Raw genomic sequence first — 19351 nt, forward strand, 5'->3', positions numbered from 1 at the left:
ATTAGCTCTAAAGAGCATGATTGGAGAACATCACTAATAAGTTCTAAAGAGCATGATTGGAGACCCCTCTAAGCTATGACATCTTAGGTATGGAAATCTTGGTTATGTTGGTTTGAATTTACTATCCAATAAAATAATGGTAGATGGTTTTCCAAATATTGTAGAGTCACGTAGCAAGTGTGAGGCTTGTATTTTGGGTAAGCAACATAGGCTTTCATTTAATATTGGTAATTCTAGAAGGGTAAGAGCACCATTAGAGCTAGTGCATGTTGATTTAGTTGTCCCTATTAAAACCACTTCTATTGTGGGGAGTACTTATTTTATGACATCCATAGATTATTTCACTCATAGAACATGGGTTGAAAAATAAATTTGAAGCATTTGATAATTTTTTTGAGTTTAAAGAATAGTTTGAAAAAGAATGTGGTTGTTATATCAAAGTCCTAAGGTTAGATAGAGGGGGGAGTATACCTCCAATTCTTTTGTATTTTTTTGTAGAAAAATGGCATCAAGAAGGAGCTTACAACCAACTAAACTCCACATCAAAATGGAGTGGCTAAGAGAAAAAATAGAACCATTGTTGAGATGGCAAGGAGCACGATGAAAGCAAAGGGACTCCCAACTAAATATTGGGGAGAGGATGTAGCTACAATAATATTTTTGATAAATTGGTGTCTAAAAAAGTTAGTTCGTGACAAGATTCCCCTTAAGGCATGGTAAAAACATAGATGGATGGTTGAAAACTTGAGGGTGTTTGGGTATGTAGCATATGCACACATGCCAAAGGAGAAAAAAGCAAAAGTTTGATCACAAGTTCACATCTTCACTGGTTATGGTTCAAAATCAAAGGCATATAGATTGTATGACCCAGTCATCAAGATCATCATTTCAAGAGGTGTGGAGTTTATTGAAAATCAGTCATGGGATGGCTCCATGGATAAATCCTCAAAAACTTCAAGTAAAGTGCCCATTGTTGATGAAGAAGATGAATTTGGTGATTAGCATGATGAAGGAGCAACATATATAGATAGCTCTAGACAACTCTAGATTATTCTTGACAGAAATAGGTAGAAAGGTAAGCAACCATAGAATTGTATAGAATTAGCTCTGGTAGCTCTAGATAGCTCTAGATTGGTGTAAAGAATGTATAGAATAGAAGCAATAGTGAGTATAGAATAGAAGCAATAGTGAGAGTTTAGATCCTAATCTCATCTTGCTATTGCAAAGAAAAAGAAAAATTTTAAGGGAGATAAACCAAGATGAAAGGTATGAAGAAGGTTTTGATTAGAGTGTAAAATTTGCATTATTTTCTCATAGTGATCCAATTTATTTTGAAGAAGCCATAAGAAGAGAAATGGTGTAAGACCATGGATGAGGAAATTGATGTAATAGAGATAAAAGAAACATGGAAGCTAATTGATTTACCTCCCAAGTAGCAAGTTAGTGGAGTTAAATGTGTTTATAAAACTAAGTGCAATGTTGATGGAAAAATAGATAGGCATAAGGCACAATTAGTGGTCAAGGGGTTCACAAAAAATAGTTTGGTGGAGGCTATGATGAGACATGGTGCAATTGCAAGTATGGAAATCGTACATCTTTCATAGAAATTGTAGCCCAATACAAATGGAAGGTATCTCAAATGGATGTGAAGTCAACCTTCTTGAATGGAGAGCTAAAAGAAGAGGTGCATGTGAAGAAACCACCTAGTTATGAAGTTCTAGGTGAATAACACAAGGTGTATATGGTGAAAAGAGCTATTTATGGGCTGAAGCAAGCTCCATGAGCATGATATAGTAGGATTCACTCATATTTGATGAGCAATGACTTTAGAAAAAGTGATGGTGAGCCCACTATTTACATCAAAGAAATTGATGGTAAAGTTTTAATTGTTGTCTTATATGTAGATGATTTAATATTTATTGGTAATGATGATTTTCTTATTACTAAATTCATAGAGGCTATGAAAAGTGACTTTAAAATTATAGATTTGGGTCTCTTGAAGTATTTTATAGGCATATAAGTAAAATAAATGCATGATGACATCTTTATCTCTCAAGAAAAATATGCAAGTCAAATCTTGGAGAGATTTAAAATACAAAATAGAAAGATTCCCCAAAATAAACAACCATAGGTTTGAAGTTGAATAAGAAATATTGCAACAACAACATGAATCCAACATTATATAAAAGTTTGGTTGGAAGCTTGATGTATTTGGCAACAACTAGGCCTGATATAATGGATGCAGTAAGCTTGATTTCTAGATTTATGGAAACTCTAAAAGACTTCCATTGGCAAGTAGAAAAGGAGATCCTAAGGTATGTGAATGGTACTTGTTGAGAAATAATTTTACACGAGGTCAAGGGTAGGAATCCATTGTGCAATTCCTCTCTTGAAAAGCTAATTTTTTTGGGATCAATTCCAAGGTTCAGTATTTGTCTTGCGATGTACCAAAATTCACTCAGTTGAAGATAAATGTGATTGTTCACAAGGAGGCATTTTTTGGTTCTAATTATAATCTTGGAATGAAGTAAATCTATTTGTTGTCTCAAAATCACACACAAAAGAACAATACTTTTGTATTTTCTAGTTTTTTAATGAATGCAATTCTAATAGTGCAACAAAAATGAGTTCCTATTCTAACAAGGGGTTAGCAAAGAAAATAATGAAACTAAAAGCAAATAACATCAAATTGAAATCCTAAATGGACATAAGCTACAAAAAACAATACACTACGAGTTAAGCTTTTGAATAAATCGGTAGGAAACCAGTGAAAATAGGAGCAGCACTTCCTAGAATCCACTGATATAATCATCGGTGAGAAACTTTAACAATCATATGATATTTCACCTTTCATCAAATTGCAAGGCCACTAAAAGTGTGCTCATGCAAGAAAAAAGGCTATGTAGACACAATTTGATGACCTCTTCTCAAGCTCATTATGTCAATGGAATTCATAAATCTATAGCAAACACTAGAACTAAAAGATCACACAACCAGAAACAATGCAATAAACCTTTGGCTCAATCACAATTCCATGCACAAAATTCACAAAACAATGACATATTTAGGCAAGAATCACTACACTCCAGATGCAAGCACCGAAAGCATAATTTTATTGCATAATAATGACAACCCTTGTTACATATTACAATGGGTTATTTATAAGAAATCATTTCCTCAATTTATGTTAAAAGTGAGAGATATCTTCATGCAACAAAATGCTTTTAAAATATTAAAACAAACTAAATATCAAACAGTCAATTAATGTGGTGCTTAGAGGGACTCCATCCATATTTTATTCATTAATTGGATGCATGAGCACTTCACATGTGAAAAACAAAGAAAAAATGAGAGAGAAAGTAGGAGGAAGCCTTCAATCAAAGTAGGAGCATTTGGAGGTGCCAAAAATAGTAGTTGGTCCTTCACTAGGCATGTGTCAAAGTTAAACTACTGTCAGAATGCATTCTCAATGCATGGAAGATGCTATTTTTGGAACTGGTAGTTAACTATCAACACACCTCTAAATTGTGGAGCTGCAGACCTATGCACCTATGGAGCTATGAACCTCAACAAGATCAAAATCTCAAAATTTTACTGAGTGTCAAAATTGAAATTCTGGCATCTCGATTTTGTTCTTCTTTATCCCAAAGCTATGTTTGGATGTTTGCCCTTGAATTTCTCTATTATCTCAGTAATCTTAGCTACATTTGGAAGATCTAAAGCCTCATACTTGTCTTTTACCTTCTATCTATAATTATCTACCTCAATCTGGGTGTTAGAAAAATCTCTGAGTTTGGTATCCAATTCTAACAGTGCTTCTTCAGTCCTAAAGGCTTGTCAGATGTCTTCATCATCAGCAACCTCCACAAAAATCATTTCTATCTTCACTCTTCTCATCCACCCACTGGTGTACTTCATCTTCTGAAGAAGAGAGCTCTAAAGGTTTTGCTTGAGTGGATAGTGGGGTACCTATGGCACTCTTTCTCCATTGCAACTTTTTGGGTCTAGCTAGCTGAGTTCTTCCCTATAGGGGCACTTGTTCCTTTTCCTCTTTTGATTCTTCTTCTTCCTCCTCTTTGTCTCCTTCCAGAATACTTTCAGTAATAGATGGATTAGGCAATAATATTCTACTAATACTTTTCCTTTTCTTCATCCAAATCTTAATCCTCTTATTTTTTTTCTTGGAGGTAGAAGGAGAAGCTAACTCATCTTGCATAGGAGGAATGGAGACTTGTAGAATCTCTCCCTCTTCTGGTTGGCTAGACATAATGGGAGGCAATTGTGGTTCATCCTAGACTTGGGTAGCTCCAATATCTTGGGACCCTTGTGGACTTTGTTCCTGTTATTGGGGAGGCACCTATTCTATTTGAATCCTCTGAGGGGAGGTCCTCTTTCTTTTTTTCTTTCCCTTCCTTTCTGGAGGGTGATAATATCCCACTAGGCGATCAAGCTAGTACACAATTTCTAGCATAATAGGAGACTAAGCTGCAAAGGTAGGAATTGTTACTTTCCTTCCTATACCTATTTCTGGGTGAGCATATGCATGGAAGATTATAGTATCAGGAATTGGATCAAGTGGAAAAGGTTTCTTGATCTAATCCTTTGCATTCTGATGACATGCCTCACTTGATGATTAATATCATTAGCCTCCTCCCTATCAACCTTAGCATTCATAATGGTTCTTTCACCAATTTTGTTAGCATTGAACAAGGGGTCTAGTAGCTCCTTAGAATCCTATTGCTTTATCTCCTCTGGTATGTTCAACTAGAGATCCTTTTCTACTAGATACAAATTTATCCTCCAGTAGTCCCTAATGTGGACATCGTAGTCATTTGTGGCATTCATCCAATGATCTTCAACAACATCTTCATGATGGAGGTCTCTTCTTGCCAGACTCTCCACTTTCTTGACATTATACAAAATATGGCCAAGGAGAGTTGTATTCTTCGAGAGGATAGTTATCCCACTCCCACTTGAAGGACAAAATATCCTACTTCCCTTTCACTTGATAAGGTTCAATGACCAATGGCCATGCCTAGAAAGGTCTTTGTTGTCTATTAATCTTCTCATAGGCTGACTCAATTTGTTAGGAAATCTCCAAAAACACCAACTTGTCACTTGGGTATCTCGAGAGCTTCTTAGGATTGATAGAGGCACCAACTACCCACATATATGTGAATGTTTTGAACTGGATGAAGTAGGCTCTAAGAGCTGTGACCTGTGCTTTCACTTCATGAGATAACCTCTTCCCATAGTCTCCCTCAATGAATTGAATGATCACAAAGATGAACACATCATTCATGATTTTCTTTTCTTTTCTCTATGCTAAGAGTTTATTCTTCACCAATTGAGGGTAGACTATGTATGGCTAGGCATTGGGATCATACATATTGCCTCTCCTGTACAAACTAAGATAGTTTGTTGCCTTTGTTGCAAGTAGGTATACCATGTAAGAATTTATGTAAAACTTCTTCTTATCCTTCATGGTCCTTAATTTCTCACACAAGTTTTCATTTAGTGTGGTGGCCCAGTCCAGTGGTATCTTCACTTGTTTGATGGTCTCAATAAAGTTGACCATGAAGGTATTGAGGTGACCCATTGCGAGTAAGCCCATGACTTTGCTCAAGAGAATGATAGAGTATTCAATATCCTTCTTCACGTATCCCTAAGTCATATCCACTTTTCCAGTTATCCTTCCTTGAGGAAGCTTCTCAATAAGGTATGAAGATTGTATGATGTCAATGGCCTCTTGTTGATGCTCCCTATACCATCTCTCAACTATTTCATATGAGAGCCAAATGAATTGGTCTAATCTAGGAAGATGAAAGACCCTCTCAATGTTATTGGGTCATAGATCCAAAACCACTTCTCTTGTGATGCTCTTGACAACCCTTTTCTTAGGAACAAAATGCTGTGACAATGCCATGATTAGCTCAGCTGTTTGTATGGACTCAGGATGTGACACTGCGTTCACTAGTCTAGAACAGATCAATGCAGACATCATGGCTAACCTCTCTATTGGCTTGTTAAAAATTCTTAAGAATTCTCCTAAGTCTGTGTGTCCTAGGTTCGTATCTTGGATCTCAGTGTAATCATTGTGAAATCTTGACTTTGAAGGTACACCTTGAAACTTGATGACTACTAGTTTGGGTGCTACTCCAGATGTGGACACCATTTAATCACCTATAATTTTGAGAATAATTTTTATTAGTGAAGGATAAGACATAAAAAAAAACTATGAATTGAAATAAGCATAAAGGAAAAAAAATATCCCATTTGGGCATTTAAAAAAAAAATGTTTTTTGAATTTTATCATTTTTATCTATTTTTGAAATTATATATATATATATATATATATTTAAATTTTAAATTTTTATTTTTTATTTTTTATAAACAATTTAAATTAATTAAAAAATTCATGTAGGATGCAAGGCATGCTGTGATCACAAGTGGTGCCACGGGCGTAGGAGGCACAATGCGAGCGCAGGTGCACTTAGCGTCATACTGCTGTGTGGATGAAGTGAGATTGCATTACCATGGTGGGCAATGTTAATGCTACTACATGCATTAAGGTCATGGCACTGCTGCACATGTAATGTAAAGGCACATGTTATGTGAAGGTATCGTTGCAGTGGGCAAAGCAAATTCCATTGTGTAGGTGAATATTATGGCACTGCTACACATGTAATGTGAAGGTGCCACCACGGCGGGAAATGTTATTACTGCCGTGTGCAAGAAGGTTAAGGTACTGCTAAGCATGCAATGAGCAATTTTTTACATTGTCATCACCAAAACCCTTCAATAATAATGGAAAAACATGAAAAATTTAGGGAATCCTATGGTTATATAATCTACCCCCACCCTTGCATGGCGCACCTCAGTCCACGAGCTAGTGCGTGGTGCACACTCCATCCTTGCGTGCATGCTTGAATGCTTTTTTTTTTTGACGACTCTAATACTTTTAATGCTAATAATTTTTTTTGACTCTTGAGCTATGAGTCCAAGAATTTGAAAAAAAAAGTAGGGGGTCCCCATTCCTAGTTAAGGAATGAGGTGTGTGTTGTGGACACCACAACAAATAGCTCTAAAAAAAGGAAGAAATGACCAAGGCATTTCTTCATCAGCAAACATTCCTCAAACATGTGTCAAACACCAACCAAACTTTGAACATCTTGAGCATCATTCGGATGACTTTACAATCAAGATCTCCAAATTTGAAACCTTCAAACTCAGTGTGCACATTGTATATTCATTCCCTTTGACACCTCAAGATGTTATCTATTAGAGTTTTCTAACAACTCAACACAATCTTCCACTCCTCTCAACTCATTCATTCAAAATATCCACGAAGGTTTTTCATCAATCAATTGCTTGACTAGATGAGAGAATCAATTTGAGGGCTCTTGGCGAGATGGCACATTCTTTTAATTTTCTAGGGATTTGAATAATTGCTCCATGTCATTCAAAATGTTACTTTTTGATGAAGCAATTTTTTAAATACAAGATACTTTGTTTTGAGAATGTATCTTTTTCCATTTTAGATCTTTAGAATCCTTTAGACTTAACATCTTATTTTCCCCTTTTTTTTCTATATCCTAACTATGCTTAGACTGTGTAGTCAGAACATCGGTGTTGTTTCTTGGATTTGATCTCTTATGAACACCCCTTGCATTATTCCTCTTTTAGAACTTTTTAGAAACTCTCACACCCCTCAATGATCTTAGCAACCTTTTGAGGAGACTCCTCCTATTTCAACCAGTTGAAGTCTGGATCATCTCTCATCATCTTTGACTTCAATTAACAAAACAATCAAATTTTAAATTTTCAAAGTGTTGAGAACTTGTTGTTCTAGGCTTCTAATTTCCAGACTGAAAATCCCCTATTTTCCCAAGAAATGTCAGTTACTTGGTTGGCATAAGACACACAATCATCCAAATGTTTTGACAAAGAAATACCTCTTCCTAAAATTAGAACCAAAAGTGGTTAGTAAAAATCTTGAGAGAAAATCTCAAGTACACCTTACCCCCTAGGACTGACACAACTTTGAAAGGAAACACATGACTAAAAGAAAATACACTTGCATAAATAAACACACTTGCAGGAATAAAAAAACCTAGGCTAAATGCATCAATGAAATCTAACTAATTTTTTTTAGTGTGTTTTAGGCTTCAAAACAATGCTTCAAAAACTACCCAGTTATGGGTAAGCGAAGAAATTACCCTTGTAAGGAACTAAGCCTAAAAGTATTTTCTCTAAGAATTTTTACAATTTGATAAGGGCCCATCCACAAGCATTGAAACTTGTTATGACTACCTGGCTTTTCTTTCGCTTTACCCTAGAGTAGAACAAGGTTGGAAATCTTGAATAATTTGATCATGGCTCTCTTGTCAAACCATGTTTTTACAATAGCTTGATGTTTAGCCATGTGCTTCAATGTAACCATCCATTTCTCATCCATCTCTAAAAGATTCATCAATCTAATTTGTACTTTGTCAACATCTTCAGTGTACCCACTCATGAATTTCAAAATGGGAATTTTGAGATTAAGTGGGAACACTAGTTCTTGTCCGTAGACAAGAAAATAGGGAGAAGTTCCCAAAGTATTTTTGACTCTCACTTGATCCATTCATAGGGCATATTTGAGTTATGTATGCCAATCCCTAGGATTCTCCTTCAACGATCATCTTATCACTATGATCAAGTTCTTGTTTGTAGATTCTATTACCTTGTTTCCTTGTGAGTATTAATTTGAAGAGAACTTGATAATGACTTTATTTTCAAATACCCATTGGGTCAAATATGCTGATGTGAAAGCAGACCCATTATTACACACAAGGGAAAATGGTATTCCAAACCTAGTAACAATGTGTTCTTCCAAGAAGTCTGTTACCACTTTAGCTGTGCAATTTTTGAATATTTTTGCTTCCATCCATTGTGTGTAGTAATATGTAGTTGTGAGAACAAATGCATGTCTACTTGATGATGGTAGGTTAACCAAACCAATGAAATTCAACCTCCACTTTACGAAGGGGTGTATCTCATACATAGGCTATAAGGGCATTGCTGGATTCCTTTCTCTGGTGGCACTGGTTTGATAGATATGACAAGAGCATACATGCTCGAAAGTGTCTTTGAATATTGAGGGCCAAAAATAACCCAATCTTAGGATCATGTGGGCTATTGCTTCTACTGAACCATGTCCTATACCATTCTTATCATGAAAGTGTTCCACGACCTCCTTTTCTTCCTCATGGCCTAAACATTTTAGATAAATCCCTTCATAGTTTCTCTTGTACAACTTGTTGTTATGCAACATATAAGATTCACACTTCATTTTAAGTTCCCTACATTGTGAACTATTCATACATGTGGGGCATCAGTCTTGTAAGAGATAATAAAAAATGTCTTGATACTAAAAATCTATCACCACTCCCTAATTAATATCAACTTGTGACACAACCATCTTTTTCTGATCATCCTTATCCATTTCATCATCAAACTTGAATTTATTTTCATTTCCATCATGGTTATTAGCCATCATCTTTGACAACCCTTGACCTCTAACTAATCTCATAGATTGAATTTCGAGATCAAATTCTTTAAGTATGGCCATCCACTTTCCTGTCCTTTCACCATGTTTTTTTTGCATCAAAAGCATCTTTACTACTGGATTAGGTACAATTTCATACACCTTACTTCTTAGTATGTAGTGAGAAAAATTCTTTACTACCTTGATTAATGCAAAGGATTATTTATCAAGGTTTGAATAATTCAACTTTGCATTCTTCAAAGGACACCTCATAAAAGCAATGGGTCTTTCATCTTCCTTTTCCCTTTTCTATGTTAAGATTCCTATACAAGAATGTTCAGAAGCAAAGGATTAAATCTTAAACGGTAACTTGTAATCAAGACTCACCAAAACTAAGGCCATAGAAATGAAGATTTTAATATCTTCAAATTATTTCTTTATCTCTAGAACCCATTCTGTCTTAGACCGCTTTTTGAGTAAATCATTAAGAGAATGAACTATCTCTGCAAATCCACTTATGAATTTTCACATAAAGTTTATCTTTACAAAGAAATACTTTAGTTCCTTCCAACTATGTGGAGGTGCTAATTTTAGAATAGATTCAACTCTATCTGAATCAATGGAGATTCTAGCTTCAGAAATAACATCTATAGAATACCTGTCTTAGATCAGCAATGTGGGTACTTCAATCTTTTGAAAAGACCATTAAGTCATCCATGTAGATGACTATATATATATATGTTAATCAATCCTTTGAAATCTTCATCCATCACTCATTGAAATGTAGCTCCTGCATTAATCAATCGAAAGGGCATTCTTCTATAGGAAAAAGTTCCCCACTTTGTTGTGAAAGCCATCTTTAGCCTATCTTCTTCATCAACCATCACTTGATTATATCCTAAATATCCATCTAGGAAAGACATGATTTTTGAACCATTCACAACCTACAAGACCTCATCTAGTGAGGGTAAAGGATAGTTGTCTTTCTGAGATGCTAGATTCAAGTTACAAAAATCAACACAAACACAAATCTCTCTAGTATTTTTCCATATAGGAACTAGATTTTCCACCCATGTGGAATGGAAAATAGGAAATATGATCTTAGCATCCAATAGCTTCTTTACTTCTTTCATGATTAGTGGTTCAATGATAGGATTTACAAATCTTTTTCTTTGTTAGAATAATTTTGCATTAGGTTTTAGCGGGATGTCATGTGCAATAATCTTAGGATCATAAGTCTTAAGCTCTTCATAGCTCCAAGAAATGACATCCTTATACTTAGTGAGTAATTTGAGCATATCTTCTCTTTCTTGTTGATTGCATGCTTTTCCTATCTATACCATTTTTGGTTCTTTATCAGTACCAAAATTGTATGAGTCACATTCTTCGATTCCCTTTTCTTGGTTTACCCTTCTATTGAGTGTTGATTCATCATGGTCAAAGATGCATTCTAGTTCAACCATTCCTTTTGGGATAGTGTTGGTTTTTAGATTAAGAATCCCATCTTCATCTTCAAGCCCATTATCTTTAGGCCTATCATCTAGTGTATCATGAATTCCTTGTCTTTCAAAATGGCAACTACACATGATAAACTAAAGTATATGTTGATCATCGCAAAAGACCTAAAAGTTTGTGATATTGTCTAGAATGGATGGAACAACAACCAGTTCTACTAAGAATATTTTCAACTTGGTTCTTTCAACTGGCTATAGAGCACTTTCTGAAAAGGCGAGAGCATTTTCTACCATGTTCTTTCTTCTTGGAATGGATTTGATGTTTAAGGCTTCAAAGTCATCCAATATATCCCACACCATTTTTCTATAAGCAAGTAATCTTTTATCATTGAAAAAGCATATGGATTTTACTTTTTGTATGACCAATTGAGAATCCCCTTCAATTATGAGAGCTATGACTCCTTTCTCTAGTGCAAAGAGAAGTCTCCAAATTAACACCTCATATTCTATAGCATTGTTAGTACATTTAAACTATAACTGATATGTGGCATTGAAATACCTACTTTTTGGGTTAACCAATTTGATACCTACACCGGCTCCCATCTTGCACCTAGAACCATCAAAGTGAAGTGTCCAAATTGCATTTTCCTTGGGTTTTCTGACTTTATGCTTATTCATCCTTAACTTCTCTTTCACTTGAGCCTTCAATGAATATTTCTTAGGAACCCATTGCAACTTTCCTTGTGTAGGACTTGATGAGTCCCCTTCATAATCTGTAGATAGAGGAAGTGTGTGTTTTTCTTATTTATCTTGAATTTCCCCTATTAGTTCTTTGATTTCCTCAACTTTAGGTTTAGGATGAATGACTATTGAAGTCCATCCTTTACCTTTCACATATCATCTTCTTCTTTGAACTTTAATCATCCCTGGAGGAGGAGAAGACAAACCTCCCCCATTTGAAGAGGTATCATTGTATGACACATTTAGATCTTTACTTTCCTCTTCAATTTTTTCAACAAGGTTGGATGAGTTCACCAGATTTTGGCTTTCTATGAATCTATCTATTGAGGTCCTTTTATCCTTGCTTTCCACTATGCGTGTCAGTACCTTCACTACTACTTGACATGATGAGCACTTGAATTCAGAGTGACTAACTTTATGTAACCAACAAAATCTTGGAAGGAGGAGGATGCTGGGGTAACTTCCTCTCCTAAACATTGTAAATTAATCACAATACTATCTATGAATAGTGTCATGGTTTCACTTTTGGGTACTAGTACCTTAGGTTCTTCATTTTGATCTTGAGGTGTACTGGTTGGAACCATATCCAATACCATTACTTTGTATGAACCCAAATTTGATTGTAAGAATGGAATCTCATTCAGGGCATTGTAATCTATAATCATGATTTTCAATTTGGGCTCAGCATCTATCTTTATTTGATTGTTTAATCCTTTCAATGGTAACCACAATTGAGTAAAGTCTATAGAAAACCATCCTCTTAGACATTTTGTCCATTCTCTACTTAGAAGCAACCCATATGTTTCTAGTATATCAAGAACATGTATGTCAATAACATCCTAAATCCAAGGGTCAACTGTTAACTATATTCACACATCTTTTAGTACACCAATGAATTTTACCTTTGTTTTATCCAAGTGTATCACCACTCGATTAGAGGATTGAGGACTAATTGCTAGCCTTTGCGCTATTGATAATGGCATTACATAACATGAAACTCCCAAACCAATTAGGCAATTGTGAAGATTCTTCCCATTTATCTTGATGCTAAGTAAAAATGGGGACACCTCGACTTTGTCTTTGAACATAGTGGGCATTGCTTCTACAACATTTACTTGTTGAGACACTATCTTTTGAGGAACAATATTTGTATTGTGGGAAACCTTTGTATGATCTAGTGTCTTCATAAGAGCTTCTCATTATTGTGGGCAATTCTATAACATATCAAACATGGAAATATTGGCTTTAGTTCTTTTCAAATCCCTACTATATTGTACTTTTCAATGGACCAAGCAAGATTCTTTAGTATTGTTGGTACATTCACTTTATTATGATTCTATTGTCCCTCATACGCTGGTCTTACCAGTGGTAGATTGTTACTTGCCCTTAGATCAAGTTGAGTTGGTTGTAAACCTGGAGGAATCCCATCTGTCAAAGGTTCCTTTCTATTTCTTAGATTATACATATTTTGATTTTCATTGCAAAAAGAAAACATCTCATCATGCTAAATATCAGGTTCCTGACTAAATGAGAATGAGAATTCTTCACTTGTTGGTTGTTCCACTTGTGCATTCTATGCAAAATCATAGGATTCCAATAGCATAGCATTGAATTTTATAGGAGGAGGATTGTCATTTACTTGTGAATTTTGATTCATCTCCTGATTGCCATTATAGTAAAAACCATCATTGTTAAGTGCATTTTGGCCATCATCATACTGATTGATATCAACATACTAAACATTGATGTTGTTGTTATCAATAGCAATGCTTCCATTATTTAGATGGGTGTTGCATTGTCAGTTCTACCTTTGGAAGCCATTATTGTGATCAGGAGGATTAAAATTGTTTCCTCTATTGTTATTTCTTGCATTTTTGTTGTTATTGTTCTCGTTGAAGTTCCTGTTGTAATTCTATCTAAAATTGTTTTTGTAGGGGCTAGCATTGTTTCTTTGGAAGTTGTTATTTTGTCCTTGTGACAATCTAAGATGTGTCAATTCATTGTTCATTTGTGACATAGTCTTCTTCATTTGACCAACTTTTGGAATAAGGTTATTGTCTATTTCTACGAGAACTATAGCCTTCTGTTCAAAGAAAGTTGTTTTTGGAGGCTCATACCCTAGATATGTTATCACATGATTTTGTGGAGTGGATGCTTGCTATAATGGAACTGAGTTCATAGGTATGAATTGGCTAGGCACCATGGGTGCTCCCACTGGGTATGTTGGTATCACAGTGATTTCTTGCATTGGAAGCATCATTCCTCCTCCATTAGGATTGACTTGCTTCATAAATGTGATTGCTTTTGCAAAGACTTTATCCAATGTGTCAATATTTGCTACATGAAGTCTTATCAAAAAGATCGCAGTAAGATGGTCCATAGCATTTAGATAAATTTGAATTGCGGCTTCAACCAATATGGTGCATGGCATTTCCAACTTGCAGTAGGCCATATGAAAGCAATGGTTGAAGCATGAAACTATCTCAGTTGGGTCCCTTTTAATTGATATGAATTGTTGATGTATCACAGCTGGGTTGATGAATGTCTTGAATTGTTCTAAGAATAATTTTTTGAAAGTGTCCCAATCTCTAATGCATCTAGGTGGTAGATTGACGTACCAATTGAAGGAAATTTCCCCCAAAGAGTAGGGGAATAAACAAAGAACCACATCCTCATTAGAAACCTGCCTTTGGTTGCAAATTTATTTGAATACCTTGACATGATCTTCAGCAGTTTGTGTTTTACCATAAATGAATCTAGGGTAAAACTTCTCAGGATTCTTAGGGAAGTCATGGAGTGCACCTCTCAATTTTATTGGTGAGTCTATGACATTTGCAAAAAAGGCCATTGGAGGGTTTGGTGAACCTAATGGTGGTTGCTAAGAAGTAGCTATTGGAGTATGTGGTGGTTCACTAGGTGGTTGGAGTGGAGGTGGATTTGAAGAAGATGATGAAAGTTTGAATGGAAGTGGTTGAACTCAGGATGTTCCCTTGTCACTACATGGTTTGCGAAAGTGGGTAAGCTCAAGAAACTCATGTGTACTTGGCATAGAACTTAATGCTCACTAAAATGGGGATTTTGGATCAATATCCTCCAACTTGCATCAATTATGGAAAAAGTGCACCTCTGTAGAAGTATACGTTCTCACCTCTCTAAATTTTATGCACCATAGAGTATCAATTAATTTGGTGCTTAGAGGGACTCCATCCATATTTTATTCATTAATTAGATGCATGAGCCCTTTACATGTCAAAAATAAAGAAAATGTGAGAGAGAAAGTAGGATGAAGCCTTCAATTGAAGTAGGAGCATTTGGAGGTGCCAAAAATAGAAGTTGGTCCTTCACTAGGCATGTGTTGAAGCTAAAATACCATCAGAATGTGTTCATGATGCATGGAAGACACTATTTTTGGAATTGGTAGTTAACTATTGGTGCACCTCTAAATTGTGGAGCTGCAAACCTATGTACCTACAAACCTACACACCTATGGAGCTATGGACCTTGATAGGGCCAAAATCTCAAATTTTAACTGAGTGTCAAAATTGAAATTTTGGCATCTAGGTTTTGTTCTTCTTCATCCCAAAGCTATGTTTGGATGTCTTCCCTTGAATTTCCCTATTATCTCAGTAATCTTAGCCACATCCAAAAGATCTAAAGCCTCATACTTGTCTTTTACCTCCTATCTATAATTGTCTACCTCAATCTAGGTGTTAACAAAATCTTCGAGTTTGGTATCCAATTCTAACAATGCTTCTTTAGTCCAAAAGGCTTGTTGAGTGTCTTCATCACTAGAAACCTCCACAAAAATATTCCTAAAATTCTCCACTACTATCTCTATAGGTAACAACCACTCTCATTTCTTATCTTCAAAAATATCCAAGCATGCATCACTGTAGTGTCTCTCTACTTCTAAAATTTTCTCTCAGGCTTGGTCCTTGAGTCGATGTATCTCCTTGTGTAATGTCTCCATTACTTTATTGCTATCTACTATCTTTTCTATCCATTCATCAATCATATAAAATTCTTCTCTGGTATATACATCAATCAAAACATAGTATCTTTGGCCCTTTATGGCTTGTAGAGTTTGCAAATCCTTACTTTAGGCCCATACTTCATCCATTATACTGAAGTCCTACTTCAAAATTGCTATGATCTTATTCACATTCTCTTGTGTAGCATGTAGTAACTTCAAATTTCTTGTGATAATGGTAACACATTTCTCCTCAAAAATTTCTCACCCCTCCTAACAAGCCTTAAAAAATGGGTCAAGTTACACACCTCCCCCTTCTCTAAGTACAGTGTTCAAAATTTTCTCAGGGTGTTCAGGATCAAGAGGACCAACGACTTTGGCTAGATATCCCTTTCGGATCTCAAATTTCCTTCAAAGTATTTGGAGTTCAATCTCCTCTTGTTCAATGTACTTGAGGACCTCTTTGACTCCCATAGTCATCATTTTCTGGGTTGAATCCCATGTAGGTCTTCCCAACATAAAATCCTTCAATTCATAATCTTTGAGACTAAAGCCTTCTACATCTATGCCTTTAGGAGGGAGAGCTATTTGTGCAAATAAATCCTGATTTTGTATGGTGGTGACAAACACCAATGGTGTTGCCTCATGTGATGGAGACTTAGGTTTCTTCAAGATCTCTACAATATCATAAATGTCTTCCTCTAAAGCACAAAACTAAGGCTTAGTACTCCTCATTATTTCCTTTTGGATCCATTTAGGGATGCATCTTATTGAGGACCTAGCTCTTGATGATGAAGGAGTATGTTCTACAACTTCCTTCCCTTTGTAGCTCCTGCTGGGAGTTATATCCTGTTGGGAGGGCTCTTCTTCCATAGCCTTAGTCTCAGTAGACTCTATAGCTTGTACCTTAGTGTCTTGGGAAAGTGGTTGAGAATACTCCAGCATTTTTCCTTTTGACACTTCACCAGTCGCCATTTATTTTGGTTTCTCCTCTGATAATGGTTCCTTTTGAACATGCTCTTCCTCTGAACTCTAAGGTGGAGGGGTCATCGAGCCCTGCTCTAGCACTATAACTCATGGTGGAGATAGAGGAGTAAGATCAAGACCCTGTGTAGTTGGTAGCATTTGCATCTAGTCTTCTTGTTGAGGTTCACTTGTAGGGGTGTCCCTAATCTTATCCCCAATCAACTCTATACTTACAAGCATGAAATCAAAATTTGACATTGAAAAAACATCATTGCTCTCTTCACTCTACTCATCCACCCACTATTGTACTTCATCTTTTAAAGAAGAGAGCTCCAAAGGTTCTATTTGAGTGGATGGTGAGGTACCCATGGCACTCTTTCTCCTTTGCAACTCTGTGGCTCTAGCTAGCTGAGTTCTTCCTTATAGGGGCACTTGTTACTCTTCCTCTTATGATTCTTCTTCTTCCTCCTCTTCATCTCCTTCTAGAATGCTTTCAGGAATAGAGGGATTAGGCACTAATCTTCTATTGATCCTTTGCCTTTTCTTCATCTGAATCTTAATCCTCTTTTTTTGTTTCTTGGGGGTAGAAGGAGAAGCTAGCTCATCTTGCTCAAAAGGAATGGAGACTTGCAAAATATCTCCCTCTTCTAGTTGGCTAGACACAATTGGAGGCAACTACGGTTCATCCTAGACTTGGGTAGCTCCAATATCTTTGGACCCTTGTGGACTCTGTTCCTACTACTGGGGAGGCACCTATTCTATTTGAATCCTCTGAGGGGAAGTCCTCTTTCTTTTATTCTTTCCCTTCCTTTTTGGAGGGCGATAATATCCCACTGGGATTTCAAGCTAGTACATAGTTTCTAGCTTGATAGGAGACTGAGCTGGGAAGGTAGGAATTATTACTTTCCTTCCTCTACCTATTTCTGGGTGAGCATGTGCATTGAAGACTACAATATCAGGAATTGGATCAAGTAGAAAAGGTTTCTTGATCCAATCCTTTGTCATTCTGATGACATACCTCACTCGATGATTAATATCATCAACCTCCTCTCTGTCAACCTCAACAATCATAATGGGTCTTTCACCAATTTTGTCAATGTTGAACAAGGGGTCCAACAACTCCTTAGAATCCTATTGCTTTATCTCCTCTAGGATGTTCAACTAGATAGCCTTTTCTACTAGATACAAAGTCATCCTACAATAGTCCCTAATGTGGACATCATAGTCATTTGTGGTATTCATCCAGTGATCTTCAACATCATCCTCATGATGGAAGTCTCTTCTTGCCAGGCTCTCCACTTTCTCAACATTGTCAAAATATGGCCAAGGAGAGTTGTATTTTTCAAGAGGATAGTTCTCCCACTCCCGCTTGAAGGACAAAATATCCTACTTCCATTTCACCTGATAAGGTCCAATGACCAATGGCCATGCCTTACAAGGTCTCCATTGTCTCTTAATCTTCTCATAGGTTGACTCAATTTGCCAGGAAATCTCCAACAACACCAAATTGTCACTTGGGTATCTTGGGAGCTTCTTAGGATTCATAGAGGCACTAGCTACTCACAGATATGTGCACATTTTGAACTGGATGAAATAGGCTCTGAGAGTTGTGACTTGTGCTTTGGATTCATTAGATAATCTCTTCCCAAAGTCTCCCTCAATTAATCAAATGATCACAAAGATGAATTCATCATTCACAATTCTATATTCTTTGCTTTGTGTTGAGAGTTTCTTCTTCACCAACTAAGGGTTGACTATGTATGGCTAGGCATTGGGCTCCTGCATACTACCTCTCCTAGACAAACCATGATAGTTTTTTGCCCTTGCTAAAAGCAACTATACCATGTAAGAAGTCATGTAAAACCTCTTCTTATCATTCACCATCCTCAATTGCTCACACAAATTTTCACTTAGTGTGGTGGCCCAGTCTGGTGGTATCTTCACCTATCTAATGGTCTCAATAAAGTTGACCATGAAGGTACTAAGGTGACCCGATACGGGTAAGCCCATGAATCTACTTAGGAGAATGATAGAGTATCCAATATCCTCCTTCATGTATCCCTAAGTCATATCCACTTTTTTGGTTATCTTTCCTCAAGGAGGCTTCTCAATAAGGTATGAAGATTGTATGATGTCAATGGCCTCTTGTTGATGCTCCCTATATCGTCTCTCAGTTGTTTCATATGAGAGTTAGATGAATTGGTCTACTCTAGGAAGATGAAAGACCCTCTCAATGTTATCAAGTCAGAGATCCAAAAACACTTTTCTTGTGAAGCTCTTGACAACCCTTTCCTCAGAAACAAAATGTTGTGACAAGGCCATGACTAGCTCAGTTGATTTATGGACTCAAGATGTGACATTGCATTCAACAATCTAGAATGGATCAATGCGAACATCATGGCCGACCTCTTTGTTGGCTTGTTGCAAATTTGTAGGAATTCTCCTAAGTCATTGTGTCCCAGGTCCATATCTCAGATCTCAGTGTAATCATCATGGAATCTTGACTTTGAAGGTACACCTTAGAACTTGAAGACTACCAATTTGGGTGCTACTCTAGATGTTGATGCCATTTAATCACCTGCACATTGTGAGAAAAACAATTATTAGTGAAGGATAAGACGTAAAAAAAACTATGAATTGAAAAAAGAATAAAGGAAAAAAAAAGGCCCCATTTGGGCATTTTATTTATTT

The sequence above is a fragment of the Cupressus sempervirens genome, chromosome 2 (genome assembly GCF_028749045.1).
Source record: "Cupressus sempervirens isolate cs-2001-9-10 chromosome 2, ASM2874904v1, whole genome shotgun sequence".
NCBI lineage: Eukaryota > Viridiplantae > Streptophyta > Pinopsida > Cupressales > Cupressaceae > Cupressus > Cupressus sempervirens.